Genomic DNA, 12,271 nt, shown 5'->3' on the forward strand with positions numbered 1-12,271 from the left:
CTGTAATACTGTTAAAGATGCTTTTAATACAGTAGATTGTTGATAGTCCATTCATTGTCAGCTTCCAAGTATAAATGGGAAAACAGGTATGGTTAAATCACTTGAGAGGCTGGTGATTAACCTAGTTAGCAGGCTCACACAGTCACTGCTGCTCCACCTCCCAGAGTCAGATGGGCATACATCAGTAGGGCAACTCTGTGTCCAAGTGGGACAGATTGCCTTTTTTCTTTGAGGCATCTGGAGCATTCCTGTTACTTTTCCTGACTTAAGGAAAAATGGCTCAGATCCTTAAAAGTATATTTTGCCTAAATTCCTATGATTCCTTGAACACATTAATGTTCATAGTTACTGGTAAGCATAACCCAAGTTGTTATCCAAACCTCCAGTCTTCCTCTGTGAGCCTTCTGCCTCAAATTTCCCCTCACTGGCTTTAGGTAAATGCTTCTCTGTGGGCCAGTAATTAACTCAGAATGTCCAGCAGCTGCAATCTCTGCAGCCAGCAGCCTGTGCTGCTGCAAGTTCTTGGTAAAGGAACCTTGATTTTTATCTAATCATCATCTGTTTTGTGAGAAATTAAAAAACTATAATTTTCTTCCTTGCTTTATTGCTGAAAAAATAAAAACCTGGTATAAAATATAGGTTTCTAGAGTACCAGATGTTGTTTTTTTATTGCCTGCAGGCTGGCCAACCAAGTATAATTGGCTGTGAATGTATTTATTTTTTGGCTTCTTAGGCTGCTCAAAACTGAACACTGAATTGTGTATGAGAGGTCATAGAAAGAGCACAGTATATTATGCTGTTCATCTCCTCTAGGCAAAGCTATGCAAATATATGTAACTTTGCACTCTGTAATCTTTCTTCTGAGTGGATTTATTTCAAAAGAAAGTTGGTCTTTTCTGTTCTCTAATAACTGCTTGTAGTTTAGGTCACTTATCCTATGACTGCTCTCACTAAAGGAATGCAGTTTCCTGTAATGTAAATCTAATTATGGAGATTGGTTTCAGCTGAATTTGTTATCCTGACTTTTTTGTCTTGTAATAATAGTCACATGATACAGAACCAACAAAAAAAGAATAAACAAAAAACTTAATATACCTCAGCACTGATGAAAAAGTCTTCAGAAAGTCTTCCTTCTTCCTAGAGAAAGAAGTCTGTATCAGGAATATGTAAGTAAATCTATCCTATATATGTGCAGAGCTGTCACAGAAACACTCTGACTGAACTGGTACCATTGTAGAACTCTGGTGAAGGAATATGTTTCTCTAAAAAGCTCTTGAAGTATAGACTTAGGATTACAGTAGCTGTGAGTTGTGTTGTAGTACAGAACAGATAATTGTAATAATGTAATTTATAATGTAATTTATGAAATAATGTAATAATGTAATTTATGAAACCCATGACCAGCTTCTTAAAGGCTCCATATGACCAGAGTCAACCAGAGAACAGGACAACAAAGTCTTAAAATTTCATCTCTATTAAAACTCTTTTTTTCTAGGCTAGGATGAAGAACTGAAGTCATATGTGGCACCATGCTGATGCAGAATGTGTCAAAAAATATTCTGAGATTTTTTTGGAATTCTTTAATTTTGAAATTGCTAGTCTGTTAATAAGCTCTCAGTTTCAAACCTATTGAAATTATCTGTATTTTAGGTCTAAAAATGATATTTCAGAAGTAAAAAAATAATTTATTGGATAAATTAAGATTAACAGTAGTCTGAAAAAAAAAGTTGCAGGGATAACATTTCTACTTCCTAATGGACTCATTAATTTCCTAGCAAAACATGCAAGGTGATGTAAGATACTTAAGGAGACTTTACAAGGAATTTGGTAGATTACCTTTTTTTTTTTTAAATTAAGCTGATCCTTGTTAAAACTGAAGATTTCAGCCTTTTTCAGTGGTTTCTCAGTAAAGTTTTACATTGCAGCTTAAAGCATATTGCTTCAAAATATGAGGAAAGTAGGAGGAAGATGCAGTAATTCAAAGATATGTCAAATGAAATTGTAAACTCGACATATAGGTAAGAAATCCTTAATGAAGACAGTTTATTTAACAATGAAAGAATGGAAAATAATATCAGGCATTCTCAGGTACTGAAAATAGGAATGTGGAAGACTACAACTGAAAAGAGACTGTTTGAAGTAACAAATTATTTTTGCAGCTGATGGTGAAATACCATGATTTTTCTTCTTAAGAAGCTGTAAATCTAGGAGGGATCCTGTGTAGTGCTGATAACACTGGGAAAAGTAAAGAAAAAGTGTATTAACCATAAAATTTAGAATGCCTGTGAATACTGTGTGGTCATGAAAAAGAAAATTATTTTTGTGTGTTATTAGTCTGTATGTGAATAAAAGCAATTTATTCAGTCTTGAAAGTAATAGAAAAAACTGCTGTAATACCAATATTCTGGTGAAAAGAATTTCATAGAAAATCATGTGTAGTAATAAAATGCAGTTAGTATCTTAGCAACTATGTGAGTGAAAATCAGAATAGGCTTGCAACTGTTTCTTTGTTTATGATGATATATTGTGGGTCAGAAAATGAACCTGAACTTCTTTCCAAAAGGTGTTGCATTCCTTATCTGCTTAAAATCATACCAATGCAAACGCTGAAGTTCTGAGTAAAGATGGTGTGGCTAGTTCTAAAGGGATTGGTAAGCTTCTGTAAAAAGAGAGATTTTACAACAGTCTGGTCCATCAGTAATAATTCTTGGCACCAAATCAAACATCCAGGTGACACGCTGTGAAGCGGAAGAGCTCTGACAAAGGCCCACAGGGGAAGGACAATAAAAGTATCAAGCCAGCTGAAAGGAAGTCACACTGGTACTTAAAGGCACAACCTAGAGCATTACAAAATAAAAACAATAAAAAAACCCTAATGAGAAAAATGGTTCCTTTGTGGATCAGGGATTCTTTCTGCTGTTGCTTTGTAACCAGTTTGGTTTCAGGGCCCTGAATTTATTAATGTGTTATAACAGTAATCTGTATGCAAGTTTCCCTGTTCTGCTCCTTTTGTTTCTCTAGTATAAATTATGTATCAGTATTAATAAAATAATGCTTTTCTTTCAAGAGCACATTTTTAGCATGGTGTGGGGACAGTAGAATGTGCCTCTCACACAAACCCTGCTCCTGCCATCCCATTGTAGTTCATGTATGCTTGAAGCAAATCCCATGGGCCTGTGTATAAATAGAAGCAGCAGCTTCACAAAGTGTTCAACCTCATCTTGTTTGTTTGTGGAATGAGAACATGACCTATTCCAGAGACATGAAATTGCCTAGAGGGATTTCTGGCAATTAAGTAATCTTTGATAGTTTGGGTTTTTTTTTTTTGATTTTACATTATTATCTTGGATCTTTTGAGAAGTAGGAGTGTTTCTGATCTGATGATTTTTACTCATTTTAAAACTGAGTATAGAAGTAGCTGACAAAGAAGAAGTGAGCAGAGGTGTTTTTGACATTACTGGTTTGTATCTCCACCTCAATGGGCACTTTTCTTCCTTAGATTGTTGATTTAGTGTTTTAAGCCCATATCAACTGCTGTGTGACACACTTATCTGCAGATTCCCTTACGTTATACATTTCCAAGTGTTCTTTTTCTCTTAGTCAAACTGCTTCTGGCACGTAAGATATGCTCCAGTGCAGATGGAAATTTTGATATGTTTTGCTTTGCGAGTTCTTTTGCATAAGAAAAGCAATATCTGAAAATGTCATGGACTAATTACTAGTGGAAGTTAAAACATGGCTGGTGATGGAATAAAGAACCAATGTTAGAACTGAGTTGGAATAAAATAACAAGTGCTTTCCTATTTTTTTTTAAGTTTGAGAAAACAGATTTCTTGCATCTGACAAACAGCTGCTTGGCATGTTCTGGAAAGGTCACGTACAGGGCTGGCTAGCTACACCTGAGTGAGTTTGATGTCTCTGAGACATCAAACAGAAGGCAATGGCAAAGTGGTTGCCAGAGGCAGCAAACAGGTGGCAAGGGGAAGGCAAGGCACACAGCTGAGTGCAGGAAGAGCCCTTGGTGGGCTGACTCTTACAGGCTGTGGCCTTGTGTTGGAAGGAGCTGACCCCATGAGTTACTGCTTGGGAAAGAGCCTCTTCTCAGATCGTTTGCACTGTCAGCAGGATGGTTTTGTCCTCAGTCTACTTGCAGGTAAAGGAGATTCAAAGTGGGATTCTGCAGCACTTGAAATGCTTAATTTTTCTTGAAGAAGTCATGTGCAAGTATCAGAAGAACAAGACAGAGTGGTGGAGGATGGTTACAGCTACTCTAATCTCCCTAGTGGAGTAAAAGGCCCTGCTGACTCCCATGGCACTGGTCACTGAAGTCTGCATAATACATCAGAAATGGTGTTGCTGTGAGTTTCTTGTGATCTACTGGATGCTGAAGCAGTGAGATGGGTGTCCTGTTGCAGCACTGTCACGCTTTTGCCTCAACAGTGAAAAACACAGACTTTTTCCTTGGTACTTCCTTGCATTAATGCTCTCTGCTTCATCTCTTATTTGCTTTCTTGTGGCAGTGCTGATGTTTTCATTAGCTCAGATTAATTTCACCCTGCTCAATGTTAATCTAACTATAGTTACTCTATTTTTTTAATAAAAGCTCTTAGGTGTGATTTTCAGATATAGATTCACAGCATGGTGTTTTAAGAGTGAATATTTTTATTTTGATCTTACTAACTTAAAGCCAAGAGGAATCTTTATCAGCATTCTGTCAAGCTTTTATAAGTGACCTTACAGAAAGAACTTATCTCCTTCCCTAGCAAAGCCAAATTACTTATAAGTAAATTTCAACTCCCTTTGTGCATGATTTATTGATCATACCAATGTCTTCCTATGGTTTGTGCTAAGCTTGTGATTCAAAATCTTGATGAAGTGTTGTTTCTGTTCAGAACCACTAGTCAGAATAGTTTCTGTAGGACAATCTCACTCCATGGTGTTGGTTTAAAACATGTATGATTCCAATACCATGCCTATCTACTGGTGGCAGTAAAATCAGAAGTATGTTACTTTCTTCTACACATGAAAAGAATTTCATTAGAAAAAGAAAAGTGGTATCAGGATGAGCCTGTTTCTTTTCCTGTTCTGTTGTAGAACTTTCGGTAGCCTTGCCTCTAATAAGAACGCTCTCGATACGCTATTGAATTTATATTACTTTCAAAATCTGTTAGTCTCTCCTTTAAATTTTCATTTCTTTGAAATGGTCATATGCATTTCTTTAATTCTTGTAAGTCTGGACATAATATATTTAAGTTGTGTCTTGTTTCAGTCAAGCAGTGACAGCTGTCTGCTACCAATAGCATGTAGAAATACATGTAGTTTTTTTTCTATTATCACCTCTTTTCCTATTTCAGAGAAATAATATCAAATGAAGAAGTTAAAGCCTTTTAGTTACATATTTATGCTAAGATAAAATTTCTGCAAAGAATAAAATACTGGGGGTTTTGCACACTGATGCATAGTTTCAAATGCCTTTTTAGGAAAAAAAAATTGCTCTATACTCAGTATGTAGTTTGCTGGAAATAATTCAGCGAGCACTCAAATGTCCTTGTGGATCTGATGCAGATTCTACAGTTTTGGGCTGTGTTTTCTATAAATGTATGCTACGCCTTCTGAAGTTGTTAATTGTATTTTGTATCATCATAAAGTTATACAATCCCATTAATTAACTTTATTTTGATAAGAGCTTTATGTGAAGTAACTGCTTTGTATGATGATATAATAAATGCAGAGTACAAATGGAAGGGAAAGAAATTTTATGTTTTAAGCTGCTATTTATGTTTGAGATCACTATAGATTGTTTGAACTTATTCTTTAAGAAATCTAATATTAGTATATCCAATAATGTAAGAAACATGATTAATCTTAGATGAAGACCAAGAACTATGAACTTTAATTCTGGTCATTTTGTTACTTTTTATCTGTTTGTTGTAGAAATTTGTATTCAGTTACATGTACCACTATAACAACTTTTTGTCATTGTTTTCTGAGAAGTGTTTTCCTTACTGTTAAGGCTATACAAAACCTTAAGTGGTGAAGTTAGGATGATATTTCTACTAAAACAGTAAATCACTGTTAGTTTTCCTTTAGTTCATTGTGGTAATATGGGATGCTGTGAGAGACTGAAATGTTAATGGTTAATGTCTTGAGGAATCATCCATCTCAAAAACAGCAGCAAAGTGCTTTTTGGGGCCAGGTTTGCACCCCCAGCTGAAGGGGAGGAGGAGAGACCTCTGTGTGTGGTAGTGAAACTGCAGGACAGAGGAACCATGCACCCACCACCAGGGAATGACCACAACAAACCAGCCTTTCTCAGAATCACAGAATCATGGAATAAGCTGGGTCAGAATGAGCCCCCCAAAGATCATCAAGTTGAGTTCCTGGCCCTGCACAGGAGTCACATCTTGTGCCTGAGAGCATTGTCCAAGTGTTTCTTAAACTCTGTCAGGCTGGATGGTGTGACCACTTCCCTGGGGCACTTGTCCCCACCCTCTGGGTGATGAACCCTGTTCACCCTCCGTTCCCCCCTCTTCTCCCCTCTTTCTTTGAAATAATGAATGATTTTTTCCCCTTTATCTTAGTGCACAGATTAGGTACATTTGCACAACAGTAGAAAATGCTTGATCTGCATGATCAGGAGAATGCAAATTGTCTGTTTCAGTGACAAACTCATTCATTCTTTCCCTGTTGTGTATTACATTAAAGCAATGGGATGTCTAGTTTGCTGAGCTATTCTTGTTTTATTGATGTACTAGCCACAAAATTACTAAGAGGAAGAAAGTGAACTGTTTTGTCTCCAACTGTCTGCCTTTCTTATTTTAACAAGATAATATAAAAAAGAAATGACAAAAAGCCCATATTGGACTTACAGGTATGGTAATTTGCTCCTCAGATCCTTTGAGGTAGCTTTTCTAGCATAGCTAGTCTTTTATAAGTCAGTGATCTGAGAACACTTAATAGCGTTCAAAATCAAAACAAGTAACATTTTACCTGAGGCTCTTTACTAGTCTGGATCCTCCTGTTTTCTCTTGTTTGCTCTTTAACTATGTGAGAATTTTTTCAAGGATCTTGTATATTTAAGGGTGTTACCTGTATGCATACCAATATCATAAAATATGTCCTTGATGAGAATTACTGTGGTCACAGCTGTTTAGCTGTGAACATATTTAATTACAGTCTGGTTTTGTCTGATTTTTTCACTTGGATCAGGAAATGTACACTGTGTTCTTCCTCAAATACAGTAGTATTTTAGTAGTCTGCTCATTCCCACTAGCACAACAGACTTGTTTCCATAGGAGAATCTTTGGCTGCAGGAAAGAAAAATGGTCAGCAGACTGTGCTGTGTATGCCATGGCTGTCAACATTAAATCAAAACTTCAGTTTAATAAAAGCAAATGAGATTGGCCATTGTTAGTCTGATACTTTTGGTCTGAACTTAAAAGATCTAAAAATTTTTATTTTGAGAGATTGATAATGCATTCTCAGCAAGTAAAAAAAAAAAGTCTTAAATTGCTAAACCCACTGGATAAAGATAGCATATTTAATCATAAAGTTATAGAATAATTTAGATTGGAAAAGACTTTGTAGGTCACCCAGTCCAGCTGCTAACCCAGCACTGCCAACTCCACCACTAGCCATGTCCCTAAGTGCCACATCTATGTGACTTTTAAGTACCTCCAGGGATGGTGACTTGAACACTTCCCTGGACAGCATCTTCAAGTGCTTGACAGCCCTTTTCGTGAATAATTTTTTTTTAATATCCGACCTAAACCCCCCATGGCATAACTTGAGGCCATTTCATTTTTTTCCTATTGGTGGTTACTTGGGGGAAGAGACCAACCCCCACCTGCCTGCAGCCTCCTTTCAGGGAGCTGTAGAGAGCAATAAGGTCTCCCCCTGAGCCTCCTCTTCTCCAGGCTAAACATCCCCAGCTCCCTCAGCTGGTTCTCATAGAACTTGTGTTCCACACCCTTCACCACCTCCTTTGCCCTTCTCTGGACACATTCCAGCACCTCCATGTCTCTTTTGTTGTGGGGGGCCCAGAACTGGTCGCAGGATTTCAGGTGCAAGCCCATCAGTTTACCTTATTAAAGATGGAGTGGGTGGCAGTATATGTTGTTGAGATTGCCTGATAGTTTTGATTCCCTAAGGCATGCTAGTTTTGGTAAGTTTTTAGACACTGGGTGCAGCTTAATTTTATTTCTCTAAAACTGAAATAGTTCTGATTATTCTATTTGGCGTGAGATAAAGTGTTCTATTTCCCTTCTCCCTGCACATTTAAACATAGCTTGGTTTTCCCTGTAGTTTAGAAGCACTAAATCTATCTGTCAAGAGTGAAACATAGATTATCATGACCAGAACTTGTCTAAACAGATGACATATAAGTTCACTTTTTTTTTTGTGGAAGCAACTGGGGTTATTACACAAGAGAAGAGTTCCAGCTTACTTGTAACACTGAAATGACACAAATTGCAACAAATTTTGTTACCTTCTGAAATAATTACATTTTGACATAATATTTGCATAGATTCTGCAGTCTTATGTAGCAAAAATACTAAATATTTAATCATATTCAAGTTATGCTATGCTGTCTGGAAGCAAAAAGCTTCATGGGAAAATGCTCTGTAATATGCAAGTTCGTGGTACTCAGTGATGAGCAGTTTCTCACAGGTGCATGAATTTCCTCACTTCCTACGACATTCTTTAACACATTCCAACTGTATCACAGATTATCTTTCATGTTGTTGCTCTGTTTAGTATTTCTTCCTATCACTAACTGATTTTGTCTTGAAGGTGCAGTGACTGTTGAAATCTAATTTTCTGTGTAAAAATTTTAAAGAGTGATCTATGCTGACATGCAGAAAAGCAGATCGTGGAGGTCTCACAGACTAAGGACACTTATCTTACTCCCCAGGCCCTGTAAGAAGGATACAGTTTATAACTGCCTGTGTATTCCATACACATCATATTTTCCCCTCCCCTGTTTACATGCCAACCATGCCCACTTTGGTGACTTACTAGAGAAGGTTGTGTGTATGTGGAAGTTAAAGCCAAGTTAACTATAATTGGGAACTATGACATAGATCTATTTAGATCAGAGCTACCAAACAAATACACTCACAATAACTTATCTTTAGTATCTCTTTGATCTGAAAGAAGACAATGTGTTTTAACCATAGGAACAATATTAGTATGGCGATAATAGAACCAGACCTTAGAAATTCAGTCTTAAGGAGGCAGGAAGTCCTGGTGGTGATCAGAAGAGGCTGTCTAGTACAATGCCTCCCACTCTTCACTGTTCAGATTTGATTTCATTTAATCAAGAACTTTTTCATGCTTCATTATTACACTTCCCTCCTGGTGAATTAGAAACAGATTTGGACTGTGAGAAGCTTTGTCTGTGTTTCTAATGCCATTGAGAATCTCTGACCCTGCAGTCCATTCCAGTCTAGTCACACTAACTCTGAACTAATGTGTGGATACTTTCAGTCTTAAGAGTGTAGATTAATAGTGAAACTGCAGAATGAGCAGTGGAGCTTCCTGGCTACTGTAAGATAAAAACAGTGCAAACTGCACTGCAGATGGAATAGTTAATACAGCCATGTCATGGCTTTTCATTGTTCTTCCCTTACCCCTCTGACTATAAATTGCACTGACAGACTCAGAGGTGGACATCCAAGTGGCCTATGTGTTTCCTGGCTCACAGTTGGGAATTCAGTTTGGTCCAGTGTTCTGCCTTCTAAACGGGATGTGAGGGATGATCGTATACATATGAGAGCAAGATGTGCCACTCCTCTGGCTTGTGCTGATTTAAGGTGGATTTTAAAAGAAATAACTGTCCCCCTCTGTAGTCACAGACTATAGTTATGCAAAAATTCCTGATCTAGATCTTATTTTTCAAGGAGTGTGTTTAATTAAGAAATGGAAACGGCATTGATCCCTTTTATCCTATCAATGCTCACTAGATCCGTAATTTTATCAGATGTGACTTTCTCTCCTTCCCCCCCCCACCCCACGCCATTTGAATTGTGCTGTGTCTCAGGTTAGAATGAGATACTGCTTAGTATAAAACAGGATATCATACAGCAATGGCAAATAAGCCTGAGAATTTGTGTCCACAGAGGAGATTAAGTAAAAAATGGAAGATGCTTAAGACTTTTTCCTGGTTATGAAAAGTTTGATATTTTGGGATTTGTTTTCATTTGCTTTTTTCATGGAAATTAAACTTACTTTATGCCTTCCTTTTATAATTCTAAATAATGCTTGTCAATTAAAATTTTCTGGATCAACTAACTCAGATTTAAATGCTTCAGTCTCAGGTGTTACCCTTCTTTCTCATATTTTCCAGTGAGTGAATGGCAGTATATTGGCATTGAGTAACTTTTTTATTCTCCAGGTTGATTTCTTTCCAGTAGATCTGTTCTAACATTTATCCCCTAATCATGGTGGTTGGGAAATAAGATATATAAGTTGGGAATTGGAAATAATGTATGTTCTTTGGTTCTTCTGTGCCCCATTTAAGAATTCTCATGAGGAATCTACTTTTAATTTGAAATTAGCTTAAGAAGTTTTCAACTCCTTATTTGAAATTAACTTTCCTGATTTGCATCATTTTTCTTTAGTTGTCGTTTTCTGGAAACAGCATTAAAACATTATTTCTTGTTGTATAGAGTTAATAATTTCTATATCATTATGTTAGCTATTTTTTCTGTGACATTTTCTGTAAATGTGAGTTTGGGACTGCTTCATTTGAGCCAGGGAATTTGAGTAGCACTCTACTGCTCCAAAAGCCACTTATATCTTTCTTCTCCATTTCATTTATGATGGGATTTAAAAAAAATTCCCTTAGGCCCCTCTCATCCGCTAGGAAAAGAAAGCCACTAAAGCAAAGGCAAGCCATGTCAAATGCCACACAAAATGGAAGTGTATCAGTAGATAGTGCTACTCCTGTCAGTTCATTTTTGTGGTATGAGGAGTTTATGTGACAGTGTTCATTATTAATGAATACTAAAATATAGAAAATTTGAGTTTGGGCAGGGGAAGAAGAAGAGGGAGGCTCACACTATATCTGACCTTGCTCAGTAATATTGTGTGTAAATGTAACCAAGTTTCTTCCTTGGAAAATGTTCCATAATGCCACTTTTTAAAAACATGTCTATATGAGGTGAATGATTTTTATATTTCTTGGGTTTTAATCGACATTTCCTGGTGCATCAGTTTTGCGCATAAATCAACCTCATAGTCAGGAAAATGCATATTTGTAAGATATATGCATATATATGCATATTTTTACATTCTAAGAATATATTGATGTTATTGTCAGTTTTGCCTGACCATATGTTTGGACTATAACAGGCTGATGTCATTCTTTTCTTCTTAAAGTGTTAGATATAAAAGTTTTAATGTGGAATAGACTACAGACTGGGCAGGAAAAATCCTGAGATACAAAAGGATTGTTGAAGTCAGTTCATGTAAGCAGCTTGTAAGGGGGAAGCATTTGGAATGGCTGCACTATTCTAATGTCCTACATGTGCCCATCTAATTTAAAAGCAAGGAGGGGGAAAAAAGGCAGCGCATGCAGCCTGTTACTGAGAGACTGTTCAGGAAGATTTCAATTTTTGGGATAGTCAGCTGCAACACTGAAACATGACTTTGGAATTTTTCTAAGCCAGTGCTGATTTTGTCCACCACTAGCAGACTTAGAAGTGGTTTTATATATTCATCCTTTCCTGTGATGAGCCATTCAGCATTGTCAATTGTTTTACTTTATGGGAGAATATAATGGCAATTTTGTCAGTTGTTGGCTCCACTATGGTTTGAGTATTTTGTGTGTGTTGGTGTATATTCCTCCCACTGATAAATGAAATGGGTATGCTTCAGTAATTCTTTCATACTTAGAGTAGGTAATAACATTCAAAGGTAAATTTTATTCTCTTCCATATAAAATTATTTCCTTATAGTGTATCTGTTTCACTACAAAAAGGGCTATAGAAAACCACAGCATCTATAAAAGCAATGATTTCTTATTTTCTGTAAAACTTGGGAGTTGATTTATGAAGGCAGATATTTTTGAACTCCAGTTCAAAATTTTGTGATTTACCTGTGTTTGATTCCTAGAAATTATTTTTCTTTTTCCTAAATTAAGGACTCATTAGGGTAAAAAGAGATTCACTTTTTACTTGATATCAAAAAGTGTGGAATGGTCGAGGATAAAGGGACCTTTGATGACAATGTACTCCAGTCACTCTCGGTTGCTCAGGGCCATGTCCAG

At 36.7% G+C, this 12,271-nt stretch overlaps 1 protein-coding gene across 5 annotated transcripts in view; it reads left to right on the forward strand.

Moving 5' to 3' along the window:
- Positions 1–12,271, forward strand: part of PPFIA2 (PPFI scaffold protein A2) — a 290,351-nt gene that overhangs the window by 27,729 nt on the left and 250,351 nt on the right. The gene's annotated exons all lie outside the window — the stretch shown is intronic.

This window comes from Agelaius phoeniceus, chromosome 5 (assembly GCF_051311805.1).
Source record: "Agelaius phoeniceus isolate bAgePho1 chromosome 5, bAgePho1.hap1, whole genome shotgun sequence".
In the NCBI taxonomy this organism is placed as follows: domain Eukaryota; kingdom Metazoa; phylum Chordata; class Aves; order Passeriformes; family Icteridae; genus Agelaius; species Agelaius phoeniceus.